The 15,052-nt window shown below is 37.2% G+C and overlaps 1 protein-coding gene across 3 annotated transcripts in view; it reads right to left on the reverse strand.

Annotated features, from left to right (window-relative positions):
• ACSF3 (acyl-CoA synthetase family member 3) overlaps window positions 1-15,052 on the reverse strand; it is a 239,209-nt gene that overhangs the window by 140,843 nt on the left and 83,314 nt on the right. The gene's annotated exons all lie outside the window — the stretch shown is intronic.

A 15,052-nucleotide genomic window follows, 5' to 3' on the forward strand; every position in this document is an offset into this window, starting at 1 on the left:
GACATCAGAGGGTGGCTTTATTTACAAAACTGGAGACTGGAAAGAGCCATTTGGAAACTTATTTTAAGCATTCAGAGGGCTACACATAAGGACTAGAGCCATGATTTCATTGGTATAGGGAACTCTCAGACAAGGAAACTCCTGTATAAAAGGCTTGTCCATCTTCTTGGCAAATGGCTGTTTTAGAGAATTGCCTTAGAGGACTAAGAGGTTCAGTGACTTACCCAGGGTCACACAGTTAGTATGTCTCACATCAGGTTTCCTTGGCTTTGAGACCAGTTTTTGATTCACTATGTAAGCTGCCTATCACAAGCATCACGATCTATGAAAATTCACTTTTGTATTTTAAGCACTTCATTTAAATGATTTCCAACTAATAGGGAAGGAAGAAAGGAAGAGAAGGAAAGAAAAAAAAAGGAAGGAAGAGAAACAAGGAGCAAGGAGATAATTCTACTGCCTCCCTAGATAATCTGTTCCAGGGCTTAATAACACTCACTCTCGGTAAGTTCTTTATATAGAATTCCAATTCCTCTTGCTAAAATTAGAGTCTATTTCTTTTTGCTTTGTCCTCTTTGTGGCCAGTTTGTTCCTAAAGAGGAGAAAACTAATGAGGTTTGGAGTTTGGTTCCTTTAAATTCCAGTTTGTTACACTCAGTTCCAGAACTACAAACTGTCCCCTCCCTCAGCCCCCAGCCATTACCTCACAAATTTATGTTACTAATGCCAAGAGAAAGTAGAAAGACCAGCACAAATCCATCACCACCACTTTGAAAAGGATACGAAGCCACTGGTCAGTACCAATATCTTGATAATGTAAAATAAAGCAGAAGATACCTTTTTCTTCTCCTAAGTAATTCCAGTGGTTCTCAGCTTTTCCTCCCAAATCCCAGTTTTGGAACTTGACCCCCGCCCCTCCCCCCAAATTAACAACCATTTATTAAATATCCACTATGTGTAAAGCACTGTCCTAGGTGCTGGAGAGAAATAAAAAATCTGGATGAGGCATGATTTCTGTCTTCATGGAGAGGATCATTGATTTAGTAGGCTTGCAGACATTTATTACTGTTGGGGTAGCTAGGTGAAACAGTAAATAGAGTACAAACCTAAAGTCAAGAAAACTCATCTTCCTGAGCCCAAATCTGGCCTCACACACTTGTTAGCTATGTGACCCTGGGTAAGTCACTTAACCTTGTTGGCCTCAGCTTCCTCATTTGTAAAATGAGCTGGAGAAGGAAATGGCAAAGCACTCCAGTATCTCTGCCTAAGAAAATCCCAAAGCAGGTCATGAAGTTAGATATAACCGAAGCAATCAACAACAACAATGACATAAAAATATTATTAGGGAATTACAGAATTTTAAGAAAAGTATTATGGACAGTCCAAGATGTCCTGTGGTCATGTCCTACCAAGGGATCAGGGAAGACCATGAAAATTACCTTGGTTTCTGAATGCCATGTTCCTAAGTATACATCCCTGTAATATACTGACTTCCATAATAGTGCCATAATGCTGAATCATACTAAGTACAGAGCATACTATGGTGTTATCATATTTCTCTATCATACATGTGGTTCAATTAAAATTTAGCAGAGCTGATCTTTTTTTTTCTTCCCCGTCAGTACCTAAGATCTACCGCCTTATTTTAATGTGTTTATATGTCCACAGGCAGACAGTTCTAAAAGGGAATAGGACAGGGAAAATGTTTTGAGGAAGGAGAAAGAACAGGATCAAGAAAACCTGTAAGATATGACTTCTGAAAACTATGACTACCTTAGCATTTGTGTGTTAAAATGAAGAAGGGCTAAGCTAATTAGCCTTCAAGTCCAATGTTCACTGATATTATTAATAAATTTTACCTGGCTGGTATCTGCTTATTTATTTTGTAGCCAGAAGTCTCTTTCTTGTTGTTTGAAAGAGGCAGGATGCAGAGGCAGGTGGGGAGTTTATAAGCCTGAATATTGAGAAACCATCAAATGCTAGAAATTGATTTATTATCTTCTGGAACAGGTTAGATATGATAACCAAAAAAAGTACCTGTCAGAGAAAAAGAATTGTAGAAACCCAAGTTATCAAACGGAATATGATTATGCCACTAGGAGGCTGTTGATCGGTTTATACAAAATTTTACCATATCTTTAACCATCCGCTCCTTGGGAAATGAAATTCATTCTTCTTTCTGCTTTCTTCTGAGTATATTCTTTAACATGGATATAACACCTACTTTCTTCCTGAGTCATAGCAGAAAATGCTCAGTGGGCATAAGGCCAAGAAGGGCAATAACCTATTCCAAAATGGAGAGACTTCCTCCAATAGGTAATTGAGCAGCATTCATCAGTGGATACCCTTCTAACAGGTATGGATTAGCTCTATGTATTGATAGCCCAAAAGAACTATGGAGAGAAGGGCACTGGAGGGAGCAAAGGGGAATTTTGGTAGCCATCAGGAGCAACCAGAGGTACCTTTTCCCCAATAATACTGGATGAATGAAGGTGGTTTTATATTAAGGGTTTAACTTTAAGTCACTGCTATATCTAGAAGGCCCATCCACAGGGTTGTCAGATTGGGTCCAGCCCCAACAAAATGGAACAAATATTTTGTTTTCTTGTGGAGTCCTTTAGATTTCCTGGCTTTATAATAGTAAATAAAGAGATCACACTGGTACCCTGCTTGCTTCATATATATTTTGCCCTTCCTTAAAGGGTCCAGCAAAATATAAAGGGTACTCAATGCTATGATGGCTGATGACCTGACCCAGTCGCTAGCAGGAATCAAAATGACAAAACATGTCCCAAGTGACTGTTAGTTTCTGGCTCCACTGTTTCAGCCTCCCCTTTTATTTAGGCATCACAGAGAGAAGCAAAGCATTCTCCCAGAACTGATGTTTCAGTTGTATTAAAGTACTGTGTATCACTCATACATAGCAGGGGCTCCCAGTTCCTTTCACTGAAGGCATTCCTGTCATTACTGACATTAACCTTTTGGGTCTTTTTATACCTAACCATCTACTATCTTCTCCATGGCCAAGAACAACTCTCCTGCCTCCCCCTTCGCTGATTTTCTTTCCCTTTTTTTTTTTTAAACACAACAAATTAGACACACCCATAAAATTCCTTCCTTGGCTCTAAACATGCTTATCTCCAGCTTTGTTCAGAAAGGGTGTTTTTCTCCCCCTTTTCCAAAAGCAAAAGTTACAAACCGTTGAGAAACGAGATCTATAATGAAAGTGCTGACAGAATCTTAATTATAGCATCACAAATGCAACAATATAATTAAAATCTCCAGGCAAAGATAATGACTTGAGTTTCACAGGCCCTGTGATATTTTAAAATAAAGTTCACACTGGTAACTAACGGCTCAGACCTCAAGCAGATGGTGAGCATAAAGTAGGCCCAGTGTCTCCCTCCCAGCCCCCTCCATCATGGGGCACATTTGGAGCCCACGCCGAGACCACTACACCTTCTTGCCTCCTTTCCACCCTAGTCCAAGGCTCATGAATCTTAAGAAATGTTGGCAGCCTGCCCACCGAGTGTCAAACTCCAGGCAGCAGTCAGGAAGAAGTGACGCTATTATTCTTCCAACAGTTCTCCTCTCTTTAAAAAAGTTGTCAGCTCTTCCCAGATAAATTTAATTGGCCCTGCGGTCTCTGTCCCTCGGTATCTAGGGACCTTGATGCGGTTCTATGTGGTTGTGTCCTGGGAGAATTGAAACAGGCCAACGATAAGGTACTCAGCGAGCTCACTGTCAACAATACACGCAGTCCCGCAGTAGGAGCTATTAGCTGCCTCTGATCTAAGCCTCCAATTAAAGTGGTGATTAGGCCCAGTGAGGCATTCGGACCATGAATTATTCATCTCCCTTCACAGTAATAGCACCAGGGGGATTAGAAGGAGAATTGGTGAAAACAGAGGCATTTTAAACAGGGCTTTAACCATATACAAGCAAACATTGCTTTCACATCTATTTTTTTTCTTTTTCAACCTCACCCCCTCATCCCTTGATTTTTTTTTTAAGATTTCAGAGAATCATGTGGTAATCCCAGACTGGAAAGGGACCTTGGAAGCCATCACTGCCAACCTCCCAAGAATCTCGGGGGAGGGGGGAGAAGGGGGGGAGGGGGAGCACTGGATTTGGAGACAGATGCCCTGGATTCGAATTCTAGCTCAGCTACTTACTCCCTGAATGACTTTAGGTAGGTCACCTTCTTTCTCTGGGCCTCAGTTTTTTGTTAAATGAAAATGGACGGATGGTCTCTAAGTTGTTTTCTAGCTTGGAATGTTTGGAATGAGCTAATCAAAGCTTCAGGGGTACCAGGGCAGGGAGCACATTAATTGACCAGAGGCAAGTCAGCCAAAAATGGGTCAGAAGCCTCAGGAAGTGGAGGAGGGGATTTTTTTTTTTTTGATTGGTGTTTCCCAGTAGACAGGAAGAGTCCATGAAAGAGTCTAGTTCAAGGAGAACTGCTAGTCGATTATGGGGGTAAATCTCTGTTAGAATCAGGGTTGACAGTATAATATGTAAGGGAGCAATGTGCCAACCCCAGGTGATCAGTAAGTGGGATTCTGGATCCCACTAGCCTCCAAGAAATCTCAAGATGAAAGTGATCAAAAGTAAATAGAGAAAGGCTAGCAGAGAGGGTTAGGGAGAAGAACCAGGGGAGCCCATTGGGAAAACCCTATTTAAACCTTTCTTCTCCTCAACAGCAACAGCAAAACGACCCATGACGATGACAACAAGATAAGAGTCAGGTCTCATCTCTTGAGATGAGTACTACTGAAAAAGATCACCTCTTTTTATTGATGCTCATAATGAATGTAATAGAGTCTTGGATGGGGCCTTAAGTTTTCCCTTGAATTCAAAGAACGTAAAAATGAAATTTGTCACAAAGTCAACTTTGTTGTTTTGGTGGTTTAAGGTAAAAGGACAATTACAATTAATTTACAATTCCAGGAGCCAGCGAACATTCCCCATTCCTTCTCCTTGTTTTCCACTCACTGTCTTTGTGTCTCTAGTAAATGCTTAAAGCCAGTAATTTAGGATTTCAAGAATTTCTGCACTATAATTTCTTTCCAGATAAACTTTCCATTTCCAGAAGTGTATAATCACTCGCCTTGCCTCAATTAGTGGAGAATTACAACGCTCATTTTGCAATGAAGGTGATAATGGGGACAGTAGATGATCACTGGGTCCAGTGAGCTCAGCCTCCCGATCTGTCTAACATTCATCCCCCAGTGGTGGTGTCTTTCCTTAAGTGTCTGGGTAATTCTGACTTGAATATGATTGAGGTTGCAGCTCCCACATTTGCCGTGGGGAAATCTGTTCTATACTTTAATTACCCTTTGTGTAAAGAACTTTCTCTTGGGTTCCCTCAGTGCCTGCTCCTTTCAGACTCTCAGCCTCTTATCCTTTCTAATAATTATGGCCCATGAGGCCCCTTGCCACCCTCCTTGTCTTTTTCAAATTCTGGATATCCCTCAGGTGCCTAGGGGTTGTATAAACTATCCTCAATGTAATCTTTCCAAGAGCATGCTCTAATATACGATCTGTCCCAATAAGGACATTGTTTCAGATTTGGGTAGCACCTTCACTCCAATAAGGTCAGAGTGGAAGGAGGAAGGAAAGAGTGCGTAAGGGAGTCTCTAAGTCAAGTGAGACAAGAAGTCGACGGTCCTGCACTTTCAAACTTCATCCAATCGAATCATGCTTAGCTAAGGAATTCTGATTATGGAGAACTAAATCCTTTCACAGAAGGGAAACAGTATAGTGCAATGCATAGAATGCAATGCATAGAGCACTGGACTGGGAGTTGAAAGATCTAAGGTTCTGCCTGAAGATGAAACCTGCCACCAATTAGTTGGGCAATTCACCTTTCTCACCTCCATTTCCTTACCTGTATAAAAATGGAGTTGAACTAGTATTAGGGGTTCTTAATCTGGGGTCTATAAACTTGGTTTTTAAGTATGTTGATAAGTGTATTTCAACATTATTGGTTACCTTTATAGTTACATTTTATGCATCTAAAAATAATCTGAGCAGGCCTCTATAGGCTTTGCCAGGTTGGCCCAAGGGGCCCATGAAACACAAAAAGGCTAAGAACCCCTACACTAAATAATCTTTAAGGCCTATCTTCACTCTCAAAGTCTCAGACTCAACGGATATTGTACTCAAATTTTGATCTGCAAATCATAACCTGCCATATATGAACTAGACAAAAAAAAAATAGAGTCTTGGCAATGGGCTAGGAGAGCTAAGATTCATAACCTAATTGAAAGTTCCAAAACTTATTGAAGAGTTTGTAACATAGTGAGATGAACTGATTCAGGGTTCCTTCACATATGTCAAAGGCAACACAATACCATATAGTAAAATAGACTAAGCATTAGAAAAAGTAATCAGAGGCATCTGTGATAATCTTAACCTTGGATAATCAGTCACCCAATAATAAAAAGCTAAATGTACTCTGAAGTAGGATGCTAAAACCCAGTTTTAACCATTGATACAAAGTCTTTCTATGATTTAGTCTTGGCTGGTTAGTCTAAGTGAACCTGCCTATAATTCTGCCCAAGGCTCATACTTCCCACCCCAACTGATACTATATGAATAAACAAGTTCAGGGCTTAAAGACCCTTACTGCCCCATTTCCTTTTCCAAAATGGCTCACGCCCAGCTCCTTGACTCTTATTTATATCTAGTTCTTAACCTGTCAAAGTTTGACTACTGACACTGTATCTATGGATCAGACTTTGAAAGGCAGTAAAAATAAATGATCACAATGGTCTCACCTTTGCCCAATTCTTTTGAGCACACATTAGTGAAGCTAACCAAGTTCATTAAGCATGACCTCCTATTCAGTAAATCCATGCAAACTAAATAATGAGCACTTGTCCAAGAAGGGAGAAAAATGTGAACAATTAAGTTTGACCTAATAAGTGCAGGGTGCCATGACAAACACTAGATTTGTGACAATACAGGAAGCAGGTGAAAGAGATTTCAGAACTCACATATGCAACATTTTACCTTTTGGGAAGCAGTTGACTGGGGAAAAAAAATCTTTGTATCAAGTTTCTTGGATAAGATTTTGGTATCTATGATAGATGGCCAATAAGAGAAATATACACTCAAGCCAAATGCCATTTCTCAGCAGATAAGTGGTCAAGAGATATGAATAGGGGCAACTAGGTGGCACAGTGAATAGAGCACTGGCCCTGGAGTCAGGAGGACCTGAGTTCAAATCCAGCCTCAGACACTTAACACAAAAACTAGCTGTATGACCTCGGGCAAGTCACTTAACCCGAACTGCCCTCCAAAAAAGCAAAAAAATAAAAAAAATATTATAAAAAATAGAAGAGATATGAACAAATAATTCTCAAAAGAAGAATTGTAAACAATTAATAATCATAGGAAAGAATGCTCCAAATTGTTAATAAGAAAAACATAAATCAAAACAACCCTGAAAGTTTACTTCACACCCAACAAATTGGCAAAGACAACAAAAGATGAGAATACTCAATTGTTGGAGGAATTGTGGAAAGACAGGAACATGCATTGTGGGTGAAACTATGAAGGAGAGCAACCATTCTGAAAACTCAGAATTATACAAATAAAGTGACTAAAATTTCTATATATATCCTTTGACCCAGAGATTCCATAGGCCCAGAGGAGGTCACTGATAAAAAGAAAGGCTCCATATGTACCAAAATATTCATGGCAACACTTTTTTTTGTGGCAGCAAAGAATTGTAAACAAAGTAGATAAGCATCAGCTGGGGAATGACTAAATAAACTGTGGTATGTGGATGCAATGGAATATTACTGTGCTGTAAGATGCTAACAAATATGACGAATATGGAGAATCAAAAAATTAAGTGAACTGATTCAAAGTGAAGTAAGCAGAACCAGTAAAACAATATACATAATGACTACAACAATGTGAATGGAAAAGAACCACCACAAAAGAATACAAAATTATGAACTTAGCCCCCAAAAAGAGATATGAGAAGAACCTGCCCCCACACCTTTGAAGAGGAATGTATATGTGAGGGGAGGGCAGTGTTGTCCATGGCTATAGAACTCTACTGCTATATCAGATTTTTTTTTAAATGAATTAATTGGCTTTTCTGAATTTTTTCTCTTTTGCTAATGAAAATGTTTAGAGATATAAATTTCTCTTAAGGACTGCCTTTGTATTCTAAAAATGTTGGTATGTTGTCTCATTGTTGTCATTATCTTTAGAGAAACCATCTATTGTTCCTATGATTTGTTCTTTGACTTGCCCATTATTTAGGATTAAATTATTTAGTCTCCAATTATTTTATTTTAATAATTTCTTCAGTGGCACTTTACTGAATATAATTTTCATTACATCATTGTCCATAAAAGATATGCTGAACAACTCTGTCTATTCTGTAAATGTTTGTGATGCATTTATGCTCTAATTCATGGTCAGTTCTTATAAAGGTACCATGCACAGTTGAGAAATATGTAAATTCCTTTCTACTCCCATTCAATAATCACCAGGTCTATCACATCTAACTTTTCTAAAATGCAATTATTCAGGTCCTTAACTTTTGTTGTTGTTGTTAGATTTGTCTAGTTCTAAAAGGGGTACGTTGATTTTCTCCATTATTATAACTGTTCTATTTCTCCTATGCCATAGATTTTACTTTTGACTTCTGATTCTAGAAGATCTGAGCAGTTTTTTTTCCCCATGAGCTCATTCTTCATTTTCCATCTGCAGCTCTGCTTAGTTTTAATGATCTCCGCAAAATATAGTGCCTTTGATGTTCCCTCCCTCATTTTCCAGTTTCCTTTTAAGAATTGTCTTCCTTCATTTGATTTTAGCTTCCTTGAGGAAAGAGACTATCTTTTTCTTATTTATATCACCAATACTTAGAACGGTGCCTGGCACAAAGTAGGCATTTGAGAAGTTTATTGAATTGATTTTTAGAAATATGACATCCAGGTTCTTTGACTACCCAGGTCATAGCTTTCAGGTAGTCTAATAATTTATTCCTCCTTATTAGTAAATATCAATAAATTAATAATAAAGCACAATAATTATTAATAAATCAAGAATAAATTATTATAATTTGTTGTTATTCAGTTGTTTAGTTGTGTCTGACTCTTCATGACCCAATATGGATTTTTTGTGGCAAAGATACTGGAGTGGTTTGCTATTTCCTTCTCTAGTAGATTAAGGCAAACAGAGGTTAAGTGATTTGCCCAGAGTCACATAGCTAGTGAGTTTCTGAAGCTAGATCTGAACTCAGGTCTTCCTGACTTTAGTCCCAGCACTTATCTACTAAGCCCCCAAACTGCCTCCTAAAAAATTACAATAATTATTAATACTTTAAAAAATTTTCTATCCAGGTCTGTTGTTTCTGATATATGATACCTTAATATTTTCCTTCTATTCCTGCCTCAACCCCCACCCCCACTTCCCCGATCTTTTTACTTTGATTTACTATTTTTTATTATCGTATGGAGTTATTAACATCTATTTAATCCATTCTTATTTTCAAGGATTCTAATGCTTGGGCAAGGTCTTGTGATAAGCTGTTAATTTTCTTTCCAAATTTTTCCTCCAATAGCTTTCATATTTTTTTCCCCATTCTTTCTCCAGTAAACTCATTCCATTTGTAAAATCATGTTTAACTTTTTAAAAAAGATCTTGTTTCATGTCTTCCAGGAATTCTAGTTAAACTGTAGATATTTTAGAGTAATTTTTCTCCTCTGGGCTTGAAATCTGGGTCTTCCTGTCACCATAATAACTCTTGGGAAGTGGGATGCCTTTTTCGTTTAATCCTTCTATCCATACTTCTCAAATTAGGAATTTGCACTTGAGCTAGTTTCTGTACAATTCTAGAATGTCTGGGCCTTGCTTGGCCCTGTTTCATATTCTCTTGGGTCCTGTTGCTATGTTCTTCAGGTATTGAATGCTATGTCCTTCAAGGATCTTAGAAATGCATCTCAGGATGGGGACCGACAAATATTCAGTGAGCCAAAACTTGTCTGTTCCAAGGAGAAGTCAGATCCCTGCCCACCTGGTCTAAGCTTTGCAAGCTTCTGACATAGGTCTAAGTCCAGGCAACACAACTCTGGACTTACCCTTGTGTGGAGCTCCCGTAGATTACTACTAGCCCTGACCATCATTAGCTAATTAGAAAACTCTTCAAGTTAAAAATGACATAACTGTAGGCTTCCCTCTTGGTCTGAGCTTTCTGCTCTGGTTGTTCAGCTATAGGTTTCAGATAAGGTTGAGGGTTGAATCTAAGACTTTGTATGAGGGTCAATGCCAAATTGCTTCCTGTTTCTATTCCTGTTCTTTGACCTATATAGCCTCAGCTGTGTGAACTGGTCTTTGTCTTGGTCCACCACACCTAGGCACAAGTCTCTTTCTGGCACATGATCAAGAGAACAGTCCCTCAGCACCTGTTCCTGCTCCCAGCACAGCATCAAAGCCCTTCATTCTGGAACTGTGGCTTCTTCTTGCCCTTATGCATCGCCTCCAGTCCCACTTCATTCCTGTGCTCAAAGGTTCCATATCACCCTTCTGGCTAAGTTCTAGCCTAGGTAGTTCTTTGATTTTTTTGGAGGGGTGGAAGGGAGGAGTTGGATTATTTTTATTTATTTTGTGAAATATTTCCAAATTACATGTAAAAAATTTTAACAATCTTTTAAAAAAAAATTTGAGTTACAAATTCTCTCCCTCCATTCTACCCCACCCCCTCCTACAGAACTAAGCAATTTGACATAGATTATGTCATTTGACATAGGGGGCAGCTAGGTGGAACAGTGGATAGAGTGTCAGGCCTGGAACCAGGAAGACCTGAATTCAAAACCAGACTCAGATACTTACTAGCTGTGTGACTCTGGGCAAGTTACCTGTTAATAACCCTGTTTGCCTTAGTTTCCTCTTCTGAAAAATGAGCTGGAGGAGGAAATAGCAAACCAGTACCTTTGCAAGAAAACCCCAAACAGGGTCATGGAAAGTCTGACAACACTGAAATGAATGAACAATAACATATGTGAAAAACATATTTCCATATCAGCCATGTCTCAAAAAAAAAACAACAACAACAACCCACAAACAAAATAAAACAATAAAAATAAAGAAAGTAAAAAAATGTATGCTTTGATCTGTATTCAGACTTCATCAATTCTTTCTCTGGATATCATTTTTCATCATGAATGTTTTAGAATTGTCTTAGATCATCGTACTGCTGAAAACAGTGAAGTCATTCACAGTTGTTCATTCTTACAATATAGCTGTTACTATGTATAATGTTCTCCTGGTTCTGCTACCTTCACTTTGCATCAGTTCATATAATTTTTCCCAGGTTTTTCTGAAACCATCCTGTTCGCCATTTCTTATAGCACAAAAGTATTCCATCACAATTATATACAACTTGTTCAGTCATTCCCCAATTGATGGGCATTCCTTTGATTTCTAATTCTTTTCCACCACAAAAAGATTATGCTATGTTTTTGTATAAATATGTCATTTCCCCTTTTCTTTGATCACTTTGGGATACAGACCTAGTAGCAGTATTGCTTGGTCAAAGGCTCTGCACAGTTTTATAGTCTTTTGGGAACACTTCCAAACTGTTCTCCAGAATGGCTGGATTACTCCACCACAATAGTGTATTTTTCTGCATCCCCTCCAGTATTTGTCATTTTCCTTTCCTGTCATCTTAGCCAATCTGGTTAAGTATGAAGTGGTATTTCAGAGTCTTTTAATTTTCATTTCTCTAATCAGTAGTGATTTAGAGCATTTTGTCATGTGACTATTGATAACTTTGATTTCTTCTTCCAAAAATTGCCTGTTCTTATCTTTTGACCATTTATCAACTGCAGAATGGCTCTTGTTTTTATAAATTTGGCTCAGTTTTCTATATATTTGAAAAATAAGGCTTTTAAAAGAGAAACTTGTTACAAAATTTCTCCCCAGTTTTCCTTCTAATTTTGGCTGCATTAGTTTTGTTTGTGAAAAAAATTTTAATTTCATGTAATCAAAATTATGTTTCACTTCCCATAACCCTCTCTATCTCATACTGTTAAAATTGATTATCTGAAATAATAAGGAAACTGAGGTCAAAGTTATGATGTCATCTATGAAATAATTTGCAAAGCTAGCATTTGCCTATAATATCAGATCACCTGACTCCTCAGAGGTCAGAGACAAGGAGTGATTTACTGAGATGGTTTTTACAACAAAAAAGAGAAATTTGAAAAATTATAGAAACTTGTTTTGAACATAATTCTATTGGACAAGGCAAGTCACCTGATTAGTTAGTTTCTCCCAGACTTTCTTAATCCTATGCCAGAAGTCCTTTTCTGTAGCTGGTGCCTTTTGTAACCAGAAAGTGTATTGGGACAGAGGAACTTATGGTCAGTGGTTAGCATCTTCCTTAGAACATTCCATTACTCAACTTAGATTCTAGTTCAAGAAAAAAAAAGCCTGTCCACTAAGATTGGAAAGAGGAACTTAACTTTTTCCTAACCTTTCTCCAGCTGCCAGAGAGGAGGACTTATGCTCTAATCAACTCCAGTTTCTGCCACCAGAAAGGGAAACTTAGCTTTTTAAGAGTAATACTATGATTATTTTATTGTCTTATTCAAAATTATTTGCTACTAAATGATAAAACCTTCTCAATCTATTTCTTCACTAAATGTACAGGTAGCCTAGACTTAAGAGACTATCCAGATTAGTTTATGGCTAGTTCTTCTTAAAGAAGGGAGTTTTATCCTATAATCAAACTAAAAATAAATCAAAGTTACCAAAAATAGCTGATTTCCTTTTTGATATTTGGTCATAAACTCTTACCTTTACATAAATCTGACAGGTACATTTTCCCATGTTCTCTTAATTTACTTATTAGTAAATTTTATTAAAGTATTAATTTTATTTAAAATTATTTAAATTTTATTAAAGTACTACTTCACTAATTTATCTTTTATACCTAAATCATTTATCCATGTTTGCGTATGCCTAGTTTCTGCCAAACTGTTTTCCAGTTTTCCCAGAAATTTTTGTCAGATGATGAGTTCTTATCCCCAAAGTTTGGATCTTTGGGTTTATCAAACACTAGATTACTATTTCTAGACCATCAGGGGAGGGTCTAACCTTGGCAAGAGGGCCCACCTCTGAATCAGATACTGAAACAAAGGATCAGAGGATGGAGAATGATGAGTTGTTTTCAAGCGTATAGAGGAGAGATGAAGGAACTCATCAAGGGCAGCGAGATGCCTTCTTGATACCTCCTTATCTTTTATATCAACTCCCTAATGGCTAAATGTGTTCTGCCCTGTTAGCCCAAATATCATTCATGAACGTAGATAGTATAAGGTGGTTAGAGATCTTTGTAAATTTCCCTAAGCAGCAGTATAACTAAGGGGAAACATCAGTAGACATGGAGTCAAGAGGCTGACCTCAAACACGTATGCACCGTGTAATTTCCATGACGTAAGTTTCCTCATCTGTAAAATGAAGATAATAATATTTATATCTACTTACCCCACAAGGTTCTTCTGGGGAAATAGTTGGATCAATCTTAAATTAATATACGAATGTGAGCTATTAATTCTTATTAGATAAAAGGCACTATATAAGGTCAAATTATTGCTAGTAGTTCTTAAAGACAGTAGAACAACAACAGTTTTGAAACTGCTTGTATTAGAGGCTTAAAAGAGTAACTGACCACCATGATTTACCCTGTAACAGCATTGCACTATAAAGCATGCATGTCTATAGGATAAAGAGTATGACCTTTAAGCAAAGGCTTATGAGAACATGGAAAGACTCAAGAAGTTGCTAACAATACATTCAAACAACTTAAATTTCAGACATTTGCTAAATATACTTTAGGCCTGGGTGCTCTCATAATGGTATTAAATCTCTGGGTCACTAAACCTATGGGAGATTTCAACTTTTACAGATTTGAGATCATTGTGAAAGCCAACTGCAGTCCAAAGACATAACACCCCTTTCCTACAGTTTTGAGTTCTATTTATGCCTCTGAACCACATTTGAATTGGCACTATTTATTGAGACTAAGAAAAATGTTAATAGGAACCCTTGTAAATTTGGAAAAACAGAGGAGAGTTACCATCTGAATAAGTAAAGTACAAATAATATTATTTTAAAAGAAAGACAACTTAATAAATGAGTTACATACACTAATATAAATGGATGGATTGAGTTACATGCTGAGGTTCTGGAATATCTACTTTAAAGAGTAAATGGCATCTGTGATTTATACAATGGTTATAGTTGATTTGGTGCTAACAAAGTGGTTTTAAGATAATAACATACTGGGAAATGAAGGAAATGTAAAAACAAAATGGATCAAAATAATTATTTTTAAAAAGAAAAATAAAATATAAAAATATATTTATTATACATACATATAACATATGCAAAATATATATATAATATATAAGAAAAGATATGAACATATAATAAACTATATTTATTATGTACAAATATATAGTAAAGTATATTTATTATATAAACATAGAGTAAAATATAAATAAAAATATAAAATATAAAGCTTATAGGTGGGATAAATATCCCTCTTAATTTAGCATTTAAAAAATGCTCTTTGTGAATACACAGTGAAAACCAGTCAACAAATATTTTCATAAGTAGAAATGTAAACTTCAACTCAGTCCACATCTAAAATTATTGTGAATTTCATATTGGCAAAGTTCAAATTTGCTAATGTGAAATCAGCCATCCTCTAGGCTGCATTTGTTCAGTGTTCCCATTTCCGTCATTCCAGTCAAAGGACAAATAAAGTAGAGTTCTGCCACTCCAAATAAGCAATTTGTCTTACTGGTGAGAGCAAGATTCTCGCACTCACTGGTCTATCTTTATGAATGAGAACCTCTGTAAGTGAGCTGGCATGGCTGTGGGGAATTTGGATCTGCTGGTAAAGGAAAGCTTTTTTCTTTTTTTCATTGTGGATAAAACCATCACCTACCCTAGAAATAAAGCAAAAGATACGTGAACAGCCACATAAAAAGTAGCTAAAAAATCAAGAGCCACAGCAAGA

This window comes from Petaurus breviceps, unplaced genomic scaffold (assembly GCF_028583685.1).
Source record: "Petaurus breviceps papuanus isolate PSGF00001 unplaced genomic scaffold, PetGlider_PUasm1.0 176, whole genome shotgun sequence".
In the NCBI taxonomy this organism is placed as follows: domain Eukaryota; kingdom Metazoa; phylum Chordata; class Mammalia; order Diprotodontia; family Petauridae; genus Petaurus; species Petaurus breviceps.